The 17,945-nt window shown below is 46.0% G+C and overlaps 11 non-coding genes across 11 annotated transcripts; all 11 read right to left on the reverse strand.

Annotated features, from left to right (window-relative positions):
- Positions 1 to 7,555: 7,555 nt before the first annotated feature.
- LOC130742067 (5S ribosomal RNA) lies at positions 7,556 to 7,674 on the reverse strand. Its single transcript, XR_009020935.1, has one exon. It is a non-coding gene; the product is annotated as a 5S ribosomal RNA (ribosomal RNA).
- Positions 7,675 to 7,869: 195 nt separating this feature from the next.
- LOC130742066 (5S ribosomal RNA) lies at positions 7,870 to 7,988 on the reverse strand. The gene has a single exon (XR_009020934.1). It is a non-coding gene; the product is annotated as a 5S ribosomal RNA (ribosomal RNA).
- A 196-nt stretch (positions 7,989 to 8,184) lies between these two features.
- Positions 8,185 to 8,303, reverse strand: LOC130742019 (5S ribosomal RNA). The gene has a single exon (XR_009020884.1). It is a non-coding gene; the product is annotated as a 5S ribosomal RNA (ribosomal RNA).
- Positions 8,304 to 8,497: 194 nt separating this feature from the next.
- LOC130742022 (5S ribosomal RNA) lies at positions 8,498 to 8,616 on the reverse strand. Its single transcript, XR_009020887.1, has one exon. It is a non-coding gene; the product is annotated as a 5S ribosomal RNA (ribosomal RNA).
- A 196-nt stretch (positions 8,617 to 8,812) lies between these two features.
- On the reverse strand, positions 8,813 to 8,931 carry LOC130742092 (5S ribosomal RNA). Its single transcript, XR_009020960.1, has one exon. It is a non-coding gene; the product is annotated as a 5S ribosomal RNA (ribosomal RNA).
- A 194-nt stretch (positions 8,932 to 9,125) lies between these two features.
- On the reverse strand, positions 9,126 to 9,244 carry LOC130742101 (5S ribosomal RNA). The gene has a single exon (XR_009020968.1). It is a non-coding gene; the product is annotated as a 5S ribosomal RNA (ribosomal RNA).
- Positions 9,245 to 9,439: 195 nt separating this feature from the next.
- Positions 9,440 to 9,558, reverse strand: LOC130742111 (5S ribosomal RNA). Its single transcript, XR_009020978.1, has one exon. It is a non-coding gene; the product is annotated as a 5S ribosomal RNA (ribosomal RNA).
- Positions 9,559 to 9,753: 195 nt separating this feature from the next.
- Positions 9,754 to 9,872, reverse strand: LOC130742075 (5S ribosomal RNA). The gene has a single exon (XR_009020943.1). It is a non-coding gene; the product is annotated as a 5S ribosomal RNA (ribosomal RNA).
- A 193-nt stretch (positions 9,873 to 10,065) lies between these two features.
- On the reverse strand, positions 10,066 to 10,184 carry LOC130741813 (5S ribosomal RNA). The gene has a single exon (XR_009020688.1). It is a non-coding gene; the product is annotated as a 5S ribosomal RNA (ribosomal RNA).
- A 196-nt stretch (positions 10,185 to 10,380) lies between these two features.
- LOC130742107 (5S ribosomal RNA) lies at positions 10,381 to 10,499 on the reverse strand. The gene has a single exon (XR_009020974.1). It is a non-coding gene; the product is annotated as a 5S ribosomal RNA (ribosomal RNA).
- Positions 10,500 to 10,695: 196 nt separating this feature from the next.
- On the reverse strand, positions 10,696 to 10,814 carry LOC130741825 (5S ribosomal RNA). The gene has a single exon (XR_009020699.1). It is a non-coding gene; the product is annotated as a 5S ribosomal RNA (ribosomal RNA).
- Positions 10,815 to 17,945: the final 7,131 nt, after the last annotated feature.

Raw genomic sequence — 17,945 nt, forward strand, 5'->3', positions numbered from 1 at the left:
AACGAACTGCTTAGCTTGATGGACGCTTATTCTGGCTATCATCAGATCCGCATGCACCCGGCAGACGAGGACAAAACGGCTTTCATGACCGCCAGAGTCAATTATTGCTATCGCACCATGCCGTTTGGACTAAAGAACGCTGGGGCGACCTACCAAAGGTTGATGGATAGGGTGTTTGCTGGGCAGGTGGGAAGAAACATGGAGGTTTACGTTGATGATATGATTGTTAAATCGGTACGTGGTTTGGACCATCATCAAGATCTGGGGGAAGCATTTGGCTAGATAAGGAAGCACAATATGCGCCTCAACCCGGAGAAATGCTCTTTTGGTGTTCAGGATGGCAAGTTTTTGGGATTCATGATCACATCCAGAGGAATAGAGATAAACCCAGATAAATGCAAGGCGATTCAGCAGATGAAAAGCCCTTCTAATGTGAAGGAGGTCCAACGTTTAACAGGGCGAATAGCAGCGTTATCTCGGTTTCTTCCTAAGTCTGGTGACAGATCTTTCCCTTTTTTCAAGTGTCTTCGCAAGAATGTCGCATTTGAGTGGACGACGGAGTGTGAGGAAGCTTTTGTTCGCCTCAAGGAACTCCTATCGTCGCCACTGATTTTGTCGAAGCCAATACAGGGACACCCGCTGCATTTGTATTTTGCTGTGAGCGATAGTGCTCTGAGTTCTGTGATATTGCAGGAGGTAGATGGCGAACATCGAATTGTTTATTTTGTTAGTCACACACTCCAGGGCGCAGAGGTCAGATACCAGAAAATCGAGAAGGCAGCATTAGCGGTCCTCGTCACCGCCCGGCGGTTAAGACCTTACTTTCAGAGTTTTCCAGTAAGAGTGCGGACAGATTTACCCCTGAGACAAGTGTTACAAAAACCGGATTTGTCAGGCAGATTGGTCGCCTGGTCGGTCGAATTGTCCGAATATGGGTTGCAATATGATAAACGAGGCAAGGTTGGCGCACAGTCGCTGGCTGATTTTGTGGTGGAATTAACCCCAGATCGGTTTGAAAGAGTAGACACACAGTGGACTCTCTTTGTAGATGGATCCTCCAATAGCAGCGGCAGTGGCGCGGGAGTAACGTTGGAGGGACCAGGGGATCTAGTACTGGAACAATCGCTGAAATTTGAGTTCAAAGCCACAAACAACCAGGCAGAGTATGAAGCTCTCATCGCCGGGTTGAAGTTGGCGCGGGAGGTAAAGATCGGGAGCTTGTTGATAAGGACGGACTCGCAGTTGGTGGAGAATCAAGTGAAGGGCACTTTCCAGGTCAAAGATCCTAATCTGATCAAGTACCTGGAGCGAGTGCGATATTTGATGACGCTTTTTCAAGAGGTTGTGGTGGAATATGTTCCTCGGATTGAAAACCAGCGGGCGGACGCGTTGGCCAAATTGGCGAGCACGCGAAAGCCTGGCAACAATAGAAGTGTGATTCAGGAAACGCTGGCGTTCCCCAGCATTGAAGGCGAGCTTATGGCATGTGTGGACAGAGGGGCGACATGGATGGGGCCTATATTGTCTATCTTGGCGGGGGGACCCGGCGGAAGTAGAGCAATGCACAAAGGAGCAGCGGCGAGAGGCGAGCCACTACACTCTCATCGACGGACACTTGTATCGCCGTGGTTTTTCGGCGCCATTGTTAAAATGCGTGCCGCCAGAAAAGTACGAGGCGATCATGTCTGAGGTGCACGAGGGAGTGTGCGCAAGCCACATTGGGGGGAGATCTTTGGCTTGCAAGGTGTTGAGGGCGGGATTCTACTGGCCCACCCTCAGGAAAGATTGCATGGACTTTGTGAAAAAATGCAAAAAATGTCAAGTGTTTGCTGATTTATCTAAGGCACCGCCAAAGGAGCTGGTAACGATGAGCGCCCCGTGGCCTTTCGCCATGTGGGGCGTGGACTTGGTCGGACCTTTTCCGATCGCCAAGTCGCAAATGAAGTTTATATTGGTGGCGGTGGATTATTTCACTAAGTGGATTGAGGCCGAGCCCTTGGCCAAAATAACCTCTGCAAAAATAGTCAACTTCTACTGGAGGCGAATTGTTTGCAGGTTCGGGATCCCAAGGGCGATCGTATCCGACAACGGGACCCAGTTTTCAAGCAATCAAACTAGAGAATTTTGCAAGGAAATGGGCATACAGATGAGGTTTGCCTCTGTGGAACATCCGCAAGCAAACAGGCAAGTGGAATCTGCAAACAGGGTAATCCTGCGTGGATTAAGGCGACGGCTCAAGGAGGCTAAGGGAGCATGGCTGGAGGAACTCCCGGTGGTGCTATGGTCATACAACACCACTGTGCAATCCACTACAAGGGAAACCCCCTTTAGAATGACCTATGGGGTTGATGCTATGTTGCCAGTGGAGATTGACAACTTCACATGGCGAACCCAGCCAGATTTTGAAGGGGAGAATCAGGCCAATATGGCGGCGGAGTTGGACCTTTTGTCGGAAACGCGTGACGAGGCGCACATTCGGGAAACAGCGATGAAGCAGCGCGTGGCGGCAAAGTTCAACAGCAGGGTTCGCGTCCGAGATATGCAGGTCGGCGACCTGGTCCTCAAGTGGCGATCGGGAGCCCCGGGAAATAAGCTTACTCCTAACTGGGAGGGGCCCTACCGCATTATTAAAGTTCTTGGTAATGGGGCCTATCATTTAGAAGAGCTTGATGGAAGGCGGCTACCTCGGTCGTTCAATGGTTTGAGCTTGCGCTACTATTATAGTTGATCGCAGGCGAGAAAGCGAGCAAGGCGGAGTCGCCGGAGCCAGATATCTTTAAAATTTTCTGAAAAGTGTTTCCAAATTCTCCAATGTATTACAAAAACAAAGCGTGCTCTTTTTCTCCGAAAGGAGTTTTTTAATGAGGCGCTCCATCAATAAAATAAAACGAAAATTCACGAAATTCGTGTCCAAAAATTCCAGGGATTCCCTGACGATCGGAATTGCCGATCGACTTAAAGAATTACGGCGATCACTAAGTGGGACAAGCTTGATCCCCAAAGGGGCTTGCTGGAACCCTGAAGGTGGCGGCGATTCCACAAATGGCCTTTGACGCCTGGGAATCACCCCCCGGAAAGTCTGACGTGATCGCCGGTCCCGTAAACGATGTGCTGGGTAAGTCTCGCCAGAATACGACGAGCGCCGTTAACTAGGCAAAAGTCTTGGGACCCCCAAATGGCCATTGGGATCCAAGCATTGAAAGCCCCGAGCGGGCAAAGCCCCGGGCGAAGCCCTCGAGAATGGAGGCCGTTTTCTCCCTTTGGGGAAAACGTCTAAAGTCTTGGTGGTGGAATACCAAGCAACAAGTCCTAGTTAAAATTAATGCACGAAATCGTTAGGCGTAATTCAATCATATGACGCGTGAAAAATAGCGCAAGATATAAGGTCGGCGAATGAATAAGGTGGAAGGCGAGTGCTTGGTCACTCAGGATGTTGAGTATTTTTCTACTCCGGCGTGTTGGGGGGTTAAACTATGAAACTCGTTCTTAAATTTTTTAAGCAATAAGAATACGGCGACCAAAAAATGTACGGCGAAGAGCATTCCAACATGGTTTACAAAATATCCAACGGCGATATAAAAAGCTATGGCAAGGTGGCGAGGTTGCTTAAACATAGATGCATGGCGGAAAAGTACACTACAAGGTGGCAGTAAAAGCTAAAGTAATGTTAAAATTACATTATTCATTGTTTTCTTTCTCTTTCTCTTGTTCTTCTTCTTCCTCTTCTTCTTCAGTCGCTGTCCAGAGGTGTTGGTCAATCAGGGGAGGATCGTCGGGACCAACCAGTCCTTCAGCGGTTATCTCTTTCATTACTCCCATGGCGCTAAAGTCAAAGTTCGGGTACAAATGTTGGGCCTGATCTTTGGCGAGATAGAAACCGCGCTCGCGGTTGTCGAGGGCGATGTCAGCGGCTTGTTCCCTCGCCTCAGTGGCTTTGGTTTTCTCCGTCGCCAGCTCGTCCCCGAGCACTTTGATTCTTGCCAGTTGTGAAGCAATCTCGGCATCTTTCGAGGCGAGGGCCTCGGCGTGAGCACCAGTCGTTTTCTTGATTTCCTCAGCTGTGGCTTGCATCACCGCCTCCATGTCAGACCTCGCCAGGGCCAGGGACTCGGCAGACTTTTTCTCTTGCTCCGCCAGCGCCTTCTTCACTAACTCCAGCTCAGTGCGCAATATCGCGAGCTCCGACTCCTTAGCAACCAGCGCCTCGCTTCTGGCGATCAAGTCCTTCTCAGCTTGCTCTTTTTCCTTTTTGCAAGTTTGAAGGCTTGCGTCAAGACCATCCGCTTCCTCCTTCATCAGCGCCAGCTGATCCTCCAGTTCGCCGATTTTAATCCCCGCCGTGCCAATCATCTTGTCGGCATAGACCTTATCTTTTCCTGCCTGCGTCGCCAGTTTGTCGAAACGCTTTTCCCAAGCAGCGGCGGCTTCTTGATGCTTAGCACTCTCGGCCTTCAATCGCTCAGCTTCGATGGTGGCGATGTTGAACTTTTCAAACGCGTGGGCAAAGATGCACCCAGCGCGTAGGAGGCAAGCGAGAGTTTCCTCCTTGGTTTCATTGATACCCCGGCTCAAAACCTCTTTCTCTATGACTTCGCGGTTGAGGCCGGTAAGCAAGAATTCTGAAGGTTCAATGTTGAAGTAGCTGGAGGAATCGCTCTCTTTACCAGGAGCTTGCTCAATCTGGGTTGCGGCGACATTAGAAGATCCCTCTTCGCGGCGAGGTGGAGGAGACGCAGGGCACCCATCATTTGTTGGGGGCGGGCTAGGAGGTGCGTCCTGGCGAGGAGGAGACTGGGGGGTTTCATTTTCTTTCCTTTTCTCCCCGGCAAGAGCATCAGAAGACGTGGCGGCTGTTGTGGCATTGACGGTGACAGATTTCTCAGCAGCTGAAGGTTGGGAGATGTTGGCGGTCGAATCAGCGGTTGGTGACGGATCAGCAGAGGTAGTTGTGGCACCAGCAGAGGTAGTAGTGGCATCGGTGGAGGCAGCTGTGGCACCTACAGTAGTGGACTTGGTGGCGGCTGTAGAGGCCACTTCCGCGGTAGCAGATTTGGGGGCCGGGACAGTGGTTGTCTCGGTAGCTGCGGCGGCGGAGGCTTTAGCAACACTTTTACCTTTAGACGCAGCGGCGGTGGTGGGTTGAGCGCCAGGGTTGGAGGTGCCGGCGACGGAGGAGGCTTTGACCAATTTTCTCCTTTTGGGAGCGTTGGCGCCCTCACCTTGGTTCTCGGCACCGCCCCGCCCCGCTTTTTCACGTCGCCCTCAGTGTTGAACTTTGGGGAAAAGCGGGCCATTCTCCTCTCACGAGCCTTCAGGAGCTCGGCGTTTGTAAAGTTCATGTCTTCTGCAACAAAGAAAAATATCAGTAACAACATAAGAGGCGAGAAAGAAGATGTCGATAATAGAAGTAAGCCATGGACGACCTAGGTATTTGGGAGTCCTTGAGGAGCCAGCGCCCTCAAGGACTGTTGAGCAGTCAAGGATGGGGAGTGGGGCAAGGAGATGCAGAAAAGCTTTGTCGTTAACGGACAAGGATTCCTCGGAAGGATCAGTAATCCCATTAGGCTTCTCCGTCCAGTAAAGGGGGAAAAGGGCGGTCCCGTCTCTAAGGGTGAAGGCCTCTGGGTAGGCGGGATGAACCGCTACACGGAAGTACTTCCGCGCAAAGGAAGACTTCACATTACTTTTGTGGGGATGCAAGCACTTCCGGCCGGCCCGGGCCTTCAAGGAAATCCATCCTTTGTTTTTGATGGACTTGGGGTCGACGTCGTAGAGGTAGAAGAAACTGGTGGGGGATGGGGCGATGCCAACAGCGGCGCTTAAGATTTCAAAGCACCGAATGAAGGCCCAGGCGTTGGGGTGGAGTTGGCAGGGAGCCGCGTTGATGTCGCGGAGGACGGTTTGAACAAAAGGCGAGAAGGGAAGCCTGATTCCAAGCTCGCTAAACATGTATTCATATGCAAAGAAAAAATGGGATCTCTTTACGTCGCCGTCTGGCTTATGAAGCCAGGGGCGATCCCCAGGACTGGAAATCCAGATCCTGAGTTTGGCGTTAAACTCATCGTCGTTAAACAAACCACCCAAGGAGTTTACGAACTGCACGATGAGATCGCTATCCTGGAAAATAGAAGGTTGGTCTATAGCCTCGTGAGTGGGGGCTATTTGGACTGGAAGGGGCAGAGTGGCGTAGGTTTTTAGTCGGTAAGGAGGGATCTCCGGGACCTCTAAACGGAGGCCGCCGGCAGCGGTGGCGTCGGGGTCGCTTCCGGAGGAGGATGAGGAGTGATTAGGGGAGGTAGGGTTTGAAGCCATTTTTAGAAGGCAGCAAAGTGAAAGAAAGGAAAAGATGAGTATGTGAATGATGCAGAGATAAGGACAGTGGGACTCACCGGAGTAAGATGTGAAGAGTGGGTAGCGGAAGGGGTGATAAGCGATGGCTCCGGAACGGAAGTTGGCAGAAGGAGTCTGGTAAGCGATTAAGGAGGTGAAGAGGGGTTTCGGAAAGGGATGATTGTAGGGAAGAAGGGTTTTTATAGGGAAAGGAGGGAGTCTGGAAGGGTGACGCGTGTTGGACGCGTGTGGAAGGTTAGAAGTCATGATGGTTTTGGGAAGGTGGGTCGCGTGTAATGGGGAGTTACTGCGCACGATGGGACGGTTATGAAAAGTGAAGTGACGGTTCCGGAGAAAGAAGGAAATTGATGTAACTGACACATCACGTGGGGCAGTCACGTGGGGCAGTTAGGGATTTGAAAGAGTTTTGAAATAAGAGAAAGCGCGAAAGGCCTCGCCACTAAAGAAACCAAACGCCATCGCCTGACAGGTGGTGCCAGCAACAAAGTTTAGTCGCTCCAGAATGATGCCCGCCGGCGAACGGTCATGTACCTGCTCCAGCTAATCGCCAGCTCGGAGCAATCGCTCTCGCCGCTTGTGGACTTGTGGACTTGTGGGCTTGCCGGCTCGGGTTGCTCGCCAAGTCAGTGGACTGGGTGGCTAAAGATGTTAGTTTCCTTTTGCTCACGCCATGTTGGCGATATAGTTTACCACACTTTTCTCAAGTCATGTTGACAGCTTAGATCCCAGTGCACAATAGGACACATGTAAAGGCATTTAAAAGACACACTTAGCTCTCATACTTCGAGCTCGGTGTCTTGTGGACTAGTGGACTGGGCGAGCCCCTAGAGGGGCAACGCCCAGCATATAGCCCGCCCCGTGGCGAGGCCCTGGCCTTAAATTGGGCCTTGATCTCGGAGGCCCAATTGGCCCAATAGGTAGTACCCGAGCTCTATAAATTGGAGGTAGTTATCAGTTGTAAGGGACTTTGGCTCATTTGATGAAATCATACATGAAATTCAGCATTCTCTCTCTAGCGCAATTCTCCACTCTCTAGGTACTATACCTTTCATCAATGTTCATTGCAAGAACAGGGCGAAAAAACGGCAAACAAGCGTGCAATTACTTTATTTTTGTCTTCAACTTTGTAGTTCACTTCGTATTCATCCGAGGCTTCTAATAAATTAAAAAAAAAAAATAAGGAATTGCGAAAAAACGGCAATAGGGGATGCAACACGAGGACTTCCCAGGAGGTCACTCATCCTAGTACTACTCTCGCCCAAGCACACTTAACTGCGGAGTTCTGATGGGATCCGGTGCATTAGTGCTGGTATGATCGCATCCGTAAAGTTATGCGGGTTAAAACATAATATGCGTTAAACTAAGAAATTAAAAAAAAAATAAGGAATTGCGAAAAAACGGCAAACAAGCGTGCAATTACTTTATTTTTGTCTTCAACTTTGTAGTTCACTTCGTATTCATCCGAGGCTTCTAAGAAATTAAAAAAAAAAATAAGGAATTGCGAAAAAACGGCAAAAGGGGATGCAACACGAGGACTTCCCAGGAGGTCACCCATCCTAGTACTACTCTCGCCCAAGCACACTAAACTGCGGAGTTCTGATGGGATCCGGTGCATTAGTGCTGGTATGATCGCATCCGTAAAGTTATGCGGGTTAAAACATAATATGCGTTAAACTAAGAAATTAAAAAAAAAAATAAGGAATTGCGAAAAAACGGCAAACAAGCGTGCAATTACTTTATTTTTGTCTTCAACTTTGTAGTTCACTTCGTATTCATCCGAGGCTTCTAAGAAATTAAAAAAAAAAATAAGGAATTGCGAAAAAACGGCAAAAGGGGATGCAACACGAGGACTTCCCAAGAGGTCACCCATCCTAGTACTACTCTCGCCCAAGCACACTTAACTGCGGAGTTCTGATGGGATCCGGTGCATTAGTGCTGGTATGATCGCATCCGTAAAGTTATGCGGGTTAAAACATAATATGCGTTAAACTAAGAAATTAAAAAAAATAAGGAATTGCGAAAAAACGGCAAACAAGCGTGCAATTACTTTATTTTTGTCTTCAACTTTGTAGTTCACCTCGTATTCATCCGAGGCTTCTAAGAAATTAAAAAAAAAAAATAAGGAATTGCGAAAAAACGGCAAAAGGGGATGCAACACGAGGACTTCTCATGAGGTCACCCATCCTAGTACTACTCTCGCCCAAGCACACTTAACTGCGGAGTTCTGATGGGATCCGGTGCATTAGTGCTGGTATGATCGCATCCGTAAAGTTATGCGGGTTAAAACATAATATGCGTTAAACTAAGAAATTAAAAAAAAAAATTAAGGAATTGCGAAAAAACGGCAAACAAGCGTGGAATTACTTTATTTTTGTCTTCAACTTTGTAGTTCACTTCGTATTCATCCGAGGCTTCTAAGAAATTAAAAAAAAAATAAGGAATTGCGAAAAAACGGCAAAAGGGGATGCAACACGAGGACTTCCCAGGAGGTCACCCATCCTAGTACTACTCTCGCCCAAGCACACTTATCTGCGGAGTTCTGATGGGATCCCGTGCATTAGTGCTGGTATGATCGCATCCGTAAAGTTATGCGGGTTAAAACATAATATGCGTTAAACTAAGAAATTAAAAAAAAAATAAGGAATTGCGAAAAAACGGCAAACAAGCGTGCAATTACTTTATTTTTGTCTTCAACTTTGTAGTTCACTTCGTATTCATCCGAGGCTTCTAAGAAATTAAAAAAAAAATATGGAATTGCGAAAAAACGGCAAAAGGGGATGCAACCCGAGGACTTCCCAGGAGGTCACCCATCCTAGTACTACTCTCGCCCAAGCACACTTATCTGCGGAGTTCTGATGGGATCCGGTGCATTAGTGCTGGTATAATCGCATCCGTAAAGTTATGCGGGTTAAAACATAATATGCGTTAAACTAAGAAATTAAAAAAAAAAATAAGGAATTGCGAAAAAACGGCAAACAAGCGTGCAATTACTTTATTTTTGTCTTCAACTTTGTAGTTCACTTCGTATTCATCCGAGGCTTCTAAGAAATTAAAAAAAAAATAAGGAATTGCGAAAAAACGGCAAAAGGGGATGCAACACGAGGACTTCCCAGGAGGTCAGCTATCTTAGTACTACTCTCGCCCAAGCACACTTAACTGCGGAGTTCTGATGGGATCCGGTGCATTAGTGCTGGTATGATCGCATCCGTAAAGTTATGCGGGTTAAAACATAATATGCGTTAAACTAAGAAATTAAAAAAACAAATAAGGAATTGCGAAAAAACGGCAAACAAGCGTGCAATTACTTTATTTTTGTTTTCAACTTTGTAGTTCACTTCGTATTCATCCGAGGCTTCTAAGAAATTAAAAAAAAAATAAGGAATTGCGAAAAAACGGCAAAAGGGGATGCAACACGAGGACATCCCAGGAGGTCACCCATCCTAGTACTACTCTCGCCCAAGCACACTTAACTGCGGAGTTCTGATGGGATCCGGTGCATTAGTGCTGGTATGATCGCATCCGTAAAGTTATGCGGGTTAAAACATAATATGCGTTAAACTAAGAAATTAAAAAAAAAATAAGGAATTGCGAAAAAACAGCAAACAAGCGTGCAATTACTTTATTTTTGTGTTCAACTTTGTAGTTCACTTCGTATTCATCCGAGGCTTCTAAGAAATTAAAAAAAAATAAGGAATTGCGAAAAAACGGCAAAAGGGGATGCAACACGAGGACTTCCCAGGAGGTCACCCATCCTAGTACTACTCTCGCCCAAGCACACTTAACTGCGGAGTTCTGATGGGATCCGGTGCATTAGTGCTGGTATGATCGCATCCGTAAAGTTATGCGGGTTAAAACATAATATGCGTTAAACTAAGAAAATATAAAAAAAAATAAGGAATTGCGAAAAAACGGCAAACAAGCGTGCAATTACTTTATTTTTGTCTTCAACTTTGTAGTTCACTTCGTATTCATCCGAGGCTTCTAAGAAATTAAAAAAAAAAATAAGGAATTGCGAAAAAACGGCATAAGGGGATGCAACACGAGGACTTCCCAGGAGGTCACCCATCCTAGTACTACTCTCGCCCAAGCACAATTAACTGCGGAGTTCTGATGGGATTCGGTGCATTAGTGCTGGTATGATCGCATCCGTAAAGTTATGCGGGTTAAAACATAATATGCGTTAAACTAAGAAATTAAAAAAAAATAATAAGGAATTGCGAAAAAACGGCAAACAAGCGTGCAATTACTTTATTTTTGTTTTCAACTTTGTAGTTCACTTCGTATTCATCCGAGGCTTCTAAGAAATTAAAAAAAAAATAAGGAATTGCGAAAAAACGGCAAAAGGGGATGCAACACGAGGACTTCCCAGGAGGTCACCCATCCTAGTACTACTCTCGCCCAAGCACACTTAACTGCGGAGTTCTGATGGGATCCGGTGCATTAGTGCTGGTATGATCGCATCCGTAAAGTTATGCGGGTTAAAACATAATATGCGTTAAACTAAGAAATTAAAAAAAAAATAAGGAATTGCGAAAAAACGGCAAACAAGCGTGCAATTACTTTATTTTGTCTTCAACTTGTAGTCACTTCGTATTCATCCGAGCTTCTAAGAATAAAAAACATAAGGAATTGCGAAAAAACGGCAAAAGGGGATGCAACACGAGGACTTCCCAGGAGGTCACCCATCCTAGTACTACTCTTGTAACACCCCGATTTCGGTGGCGTCACTTTAGTAACCAAAAGAAAATACTTTAAGCGGAAAAACGTGAATTATTTTTTTTTCGACAATATAACTAAAGACAGAAAGCAAATAAACTCCCCAACAAAAGATAAAAGGAACTACTATACAACTATATATACATGCCTCGCTAAATACTACCACGTCACGAGTAACCTCCAGTGACGGGTGACAGAAAAGAGTAACGCCCGAAGGCAATATGTACAGACCAAGATAAAGATACTGTGTCCGCAACACTAACCTACAAAATCTGAGAGCAAGTTGGCCCAGCGGCCTAAGAAAAAACCCCCTAATTCCAACCAGCTCTCTGTGATCTCCATAGGAAACCACACAAAAGCTACCGGTAGGAAAACTACCCTGTCCCCAAAAACGGAAGCATGACGGTCAGAGCATCGACACTACTCCTACACTATCCCTACCCGAGGAGCCCACACTAGCACTCGATCCTACACGCTAGCGCGGTCGTCATCCGAATCTGCATCCAGGACGACTAGGTCGACGTACTCAACACTGCCCTCTCTGTCCACCCTAATGCGCTCCCGCACTGGACTCTCGGGCTCGGGGCCCGGAACGAGATCCGCAACGACAGCAGCAGCAGTAGACGGACTAGACTCCGTCGAAGCCCCACCTACTGGCAACTCCTCAGAAGGGTCCTCATCATCTGAAGGAGATGGTGGCGGTGGAGGTACTCCCAAGCCGGGTCCACAGTGTACTCCTGGTGGCAGGTTGAAGCTCACTATGTGCCTCCTCATTACTCCCTCCGTCAAGCGTCCAAATCGATCGACACGGTCCTCCATGATCCGACCGGTGTAGGTCGCACGGTGGCCCTCGGGATCGACCACCCATGCACCTGGGTCGTCTTGGTCAAGCATCTCGTACCTGGTCCCCCCTGATGGGCTGACCATGGTAAACCAATCCCCCATACTCATCTGACAAATGGCGTAGTCCGCCCAAACACACACAGCAGACGCGAGGGTCAACTCCAAAGAATTATATAATTAATAAAACCAGATATAATTATAGGATAATAAATACTCGCCTCTCAGGCTTATAAGTTTTGGGATAGCTTCCTAGGGTTGCATGTATCACAATAAATATAAAGAGCCATAAAACAAGTAGCATGCCTCAAAAATAGGATAAACAGTTACCAATCACACTCAGCAACTAAGTTAGCATGTATGTTGCATGAAATGCAATGCTGGGTAACAAAATGCATTCCGGAAGAAGGATGGACATCAACGAGACGGCCCTAACACCAGCCACGGTGGGTACCTTCCTGCTCGCGTGTCTCTTACACCACACAAAAGTAGTCAGATCAGCAGTGAACCCGTAGGTCTGCCATTCCGTCTGCTACTGAGGACCACCGTAGTGTCCTAAATATGGAAATCCGGGTCTTATGACCATTTTGGAATCCACCGAGGTCCGGTATCACGCCGTGTATTAACCTCAAAATGAGTGCATGAATGCAAGTGATTAGCCAAACAACGTCTCCGACCTCACCCGACACGTCGCCACGTGTTCTAGATAACTTAAAGTCTCTAAAAGAATACCCTAAGGTAAATGTCGATTCTGCGACAAAATACAATTAATCATAAACAAAAGAGTGCAACCACTCACGACAACTCTTCGAGTCATCAATGCTCTCACGAAGTCTCACGCTTCTGTGGAGTCTCACACATTCACAAAGTCTCACGCTTCAGTGAAGTTTTATGCTTTCACGAGGTCTCACGCCTCAGTGAATTTACACACTTGCACGAAGTCTCACGCTTCAATGAAGTTTCATGCTGTTCACGAGGTCTCACGCCTCAGTGAAGATCCATGCTTTCCACAAGGTCTCACGCCTCAGTGGAGTATCACGCATTCACAAGGTCTCACACCTCCGTGAAGCTTCTCGGCTCATCCCTTGGATGGCTAAACAAACTGCTCCCAGAGCGAATGAGTATCAACATACCCAAAACTCGAAATCTTCCCAACACTTGGATCCGACGACACTTCTCGTTTTCCAAAACTAAACTTCAATCCAAAGCTTGCATCCGAGATTGTTATCTTTATTTAAAGGTTTAGAGGTTGTTTAATATCTTATGAATTTCTTTATAAAAATAGCTCTTTTTAGTCTTATCGTATTCCCTATGAGTTTCAAAGTTCCCATAACCCAAGTAATTCCCTGAGAAGGTCTCGATCCATTGGAGCATGACAAGGTCCGAACTCCGTTCGTCCTTTTAAAACTCTCTCAAAATCTCATAAAAATTCGGCATGACCTGCCCGTAATCCTCACTTTCCAGAAACATAGGCACGAGTGGAATAGCATCATTGAAACAGCTCAACCAAAAGACATAAACAGCATATTCCAACACATCCTAAGTTAACCATGTAGCACATAGCATGTGAATCATTTAGCACACAATATCATGGCATCAAGTACTCAACAAGTTCGGCCGAAGCCTCAGAAATCATTTCAGACATTTAGCAATTAAGTGCATAACACATAAATCAAGTCGAATTTCATCGACACCTAAAGCATTATCTAGTAATTCAGAGAGTAGCCCTCACCGGTGGGTCTTCCAGCTTCCTCCTCAAAATGTTCTTCAAGCTCTTCTCCTTGATTCCTGGGAATCTCTTCAAACGAACCTTAAGCAAAAATCACAGAAATCAACACCAAGAGTCAGAAACTCAGCAATCAAAGAGTCCTAGGGTTACACAGTATACTACTACCTCCTTGGTACGACAATCTAACGCGTTAAGACAAGTTTTCGAAAAATCGGATTCTCCTCCCCCCTTGATATAGCTCTCGGCCACTTTCCTTAATTGGGAGGGTCGATTTTTCTTCGATCAAACTTGGTTCCTAGGTTAACATAAGCCGTAACTAAGACGGTTCTAGGCTCGGAAAAATTTTCGGATCGAAAACTGATATAGGGGCAGTTTGGTCATTATTTTTAGCTCAGAATTTCAAAATTGGATTTTTGAAAAACAAATTGGATGGGGACGTCCACAACGACGTTTATGACGACAAATCCTACTAGCACTAAGCCAAGTCGATAGATTAGAGCGTAAAGGTTGCGACTTTGCCGAAAAATGGGTATTTAGGGTAGAAATTGATCCCGGCGGCATTTCGTCGACATTTGACAAAATCTAATCCGCAGAACACGCTCAGGAGCATGCAGGGAAGAAGTTTAGACGCTGAAATCAACTGATTTGAACAGTTTTTCAAAAACCTCAAAATTTTGAACTCAGAAAGTCGCAGGAGAAATGGACAGAAACGACGATTCGAAGGAGAGTATAGATTACCTACCTCGAGGTCTTCGATTAGTGACGAACGGTGAAGCAAACGGGCAAGAAACGACGAAGATCCGGATCTCTCTCTCTCTCTAGGAACTCGCGGTTTTGGGGGGTGGGGAAAATGGGTTTTTGTAAAAAAAACTAATTTTTCAAGCTATTTATAGGTTTTGGAAAAAACGGAAAAATGATTTTTTTGCGATTCCGATTTTTCCTGCGCGTTCCTCTGCGCATTCTAAGATAGGTTCTGGCGACAGAATTCCAGAACTCAAAATAGAATTCTTGGAATTAAACCAAAAGATCCAAAATCGGCATAAGTCGGTGTAAGTCGGTTTATCCCGAAAAACTACTTTTTGCAGTGATCGTCGGACGAGAAAACTTCCTTCTGAAGAAAGATTAGGAATGATGAGAGAAGTAGGTGAACGCGGGTGGAATCTTCATTTGAGTTTCCGGATAGAAAAAGTCTTCATCGTCTGTCGATCTTAGGTTTTTCGAACTATCAGGGATTCCGTTTCGGCAAACTTCCGAGAATTGGAATTTGACGTTCGTACTTTCCAGGATTTCGCATCGAAATGGTTGTTTAAGGACGGAAAAGAGAAGTTCTAACATTTCTCTGAGGATTTTTGGAATTAGTTTCCATCGTGTCCTAAAGCGTAAATTAACTATTCACTAATACCTTCGACCTAGGATTAAGCGTATGTTAGTCGTGCTATAACTCTTTCGGTTTTTCGATACATTCTTGGACTTTTCCTGAACCTCTTTCCTTTCCAAATTTATCTTAATCAAATAACTCTTTTATTTTATTCACTTATCCAAAGCGTTAAAACTTGGGCCTTACATTACTACCCTCCAAAAAGAAAGTTTCGACCTCGAAACTTAAGGGTCAGTAAAAAGTTCTGGATACTGTTCCTTGATCTTTTCCTTCAGCTCCCACGTTGCATCGCCGGTGTCCTTGTTCCAAATAACCTTCACTAACTCGATCTCTTTACCCCTCAACTGCTTTACCCTTGTGTCACCAATGCTGATTGGCGGTGTCTCGAAAGACAAGTTATCCTTCAACTCAATGTCATCCAGCTCGATGACGTGCGTCGGATCAGCAATATACTTCCGCAGTTGTGATACATGGAATACATCGTGAACGTTTGATAGAAAAGGCGGTAGTGCGATCTGGTAAGCTACCGGTCCTACACGACGAGTAATCTGATAAGGTCCAATGAACTTTGGCGTCAGCTTTCTTGACTTGATTGCTCGACCAACTCCCGTAGTCTGGGTAACTCGCAGGAACACATGATCTCCTTCTTCGAATTCCAGGGTTCTGCGCCTTTGATCTGCATAGCTCTTCTGTCTACTCTGAGAAGCCTTCATCTTCTCCCTGATCTGTTTAATCTTCTCAGTTGTCTGTTGCAGAAGTTCCGGTCCTACTAACAAATTCTCTCCATCTTGATACCAACATAAAGGTGTTCTACACTTGCGGCCATACAATGCCTCATACGGTGCCATACCTATGGTCGTATGAAAACTGTTGTTATATGTGAATTCAATCAGTGGCAATAGGGTGTCCCAACTGCCCTTATTGTCTAACACGCAAGCTCGTAGCAAATCCTCCAATGATTGGATAGTTCTCTCAGTTTGCCCATCAGTCTGTGGATGATAAGCAGAGCTTAATCTCAGCCTCGTTCCCAAAGCCTCATGAAGAGCTCCCCACAGATGGGAAGTAAACTTCGGGTCTCTATCGGAAACGATACTTGTTGGCACTCCATGAAGTCGCACAATCTCAGCTATATAAATCTCTGATAGCTTATCCACGTTGTACGTAGTTCTCACCGGTATGAAATGAGCCGACTTAGTCAGTCGATCCACGATTACCCAAATCGAGTCATATCCTCTTTGAGTTCTTGGTAATGCCACGACAAAATCCATCGATATGCTATCCCATTTCCATTGAGGTACATCCAAGCTTTGTAGCATACCAGCAGATTTCTGATGTTCCACCTTCGCCTTTTGACAGGTCAAACATGCAGCTACATATTCTGCCACTTGTCTTTTCATTCCTGGCCACCAAAAATTCACCTTCAAGTCCTGGTGCATCTTTTTCATTCCAGGGTGAATGCTCAGCTTACTTTTGTGACCTTCGTCCAATATCAACCTCCTTAGGTCAGGGTTGTTGGGTACGCAAACTCTACCCTTACACCGTAGGATATTGTCACTTCCTACCTTGAATTCCGGGTCCTTACCCTGAATTACCAAATTCCTTTTTCCGAGTAAAAATTCATCTTGTAACTGTTGGTCTCGGATTTCTTCCATCAATCCATTGGTAATCCTGATCATCCCGAACCTCAGTTCTCCCTCGGATAATCTTACGTCCAAACTCAAATCTCGGAATTGTTCCAGCAGTTGTAGCTCCTTCACCATCATTGACGAGATATGCATTTTCCTGCTCAATGCATCAGCAACAACATTAGCTTTCCCAGGATGGTATTGTAAGGTAAAATCGTAATCCTTGAGAAACTCCATCCAACGTCGTTGTCTCATGTTCAACTCCTTCTGGTCAAACAAGTACTTCAAGCTCTTGTGATCGCTAAATATGGTGAAATTGCATCCATATAAGTGATGTCTCCAGATCTTCAACGAAAACACAATGGCAGCAAGTTCTAAGTCATGAGTCGGATAGTTCTTCTCATGAGTCTTCAGTTGTCGTGAAGCATAAGCCACCACTTTCCGATGCTGCATCAGCACACATCCCAAACCTTGATGCGAAGCATCACAGTACACTTCATACGGTTCCTCTGGTTGCGGTAAGACGAGTACAGGTGACGTCGTCAAACGTTCCTTCATTGTCTGAAAGCTAGTTTCGCACGCTTCGGTCCATGCAAAAGGTTGATCCTTTCTCGTAAGTTGAGTCAAGGGTCCAACGATCTTGGCGAAATTCTCAATAAAGCGACGATAGTACCCCGCCAAACCGACAAAACTCCTGATCTCAGTCACGGTCTTTGGCCGTTCCCATGACAACACCGTCTCTACCTTTGCTGGATCCACAGCTATACCTTCTTTAGAAATCACATGGCCCAAGAATTTTACCTCTTCGAGCCAAAATTCACACTTAGAAGGGTTGGCGTACAACTTTGTCTCTCTCAACACTTGTAAAACCTGACGCAAGTGCCCTTCATGATCTTCAGCGTTCTTTGAGTAGATCAGAATGTCGTCGATAAACACCACGACGAATCGATCCAAGAACGGATGGAATGTCCTGTTCATGTAATCCATGAAGATAGCAGGTGCGTTTGTCACCCCAAATGGCATCACTAGATACTCATAGTGTCCATAACGAGTCCGAAATGCCGTCTTCTGGATATCCTCAGTCTTTACTCTGATCTGATGGTAACCCGACTTCAGGTCTATCTTTGAGAATATCGCAGCTCCTCGTAGTTGATCCATCAAATCATCAATTCTGGGTAGCGGATACCTATTCTTGACGGTTACTTTGTTCAGTTGTCGATAGTCGACACAAAGTCTAGATTTCCCATCCTTCTTTTTCACTAATAAGACGGGTGCTCCCCAAGGTGAAACGCTTGGTCGGATGAAT

This window comes from Lotus japonicus, chromosome 2 (assembly GCF_012489685.1).
Source record: "Lotus japonicus ecotype B-129 chromosome 2, LjGifu_v1.2".
In the NCBI taxonomy this organism is placed as follows: Eukaryota; Viridiplantae; Streptophyta; class Magnoliopsida; order Fabales; family Fabaceae; genus Lotus; species Lotus japonicus.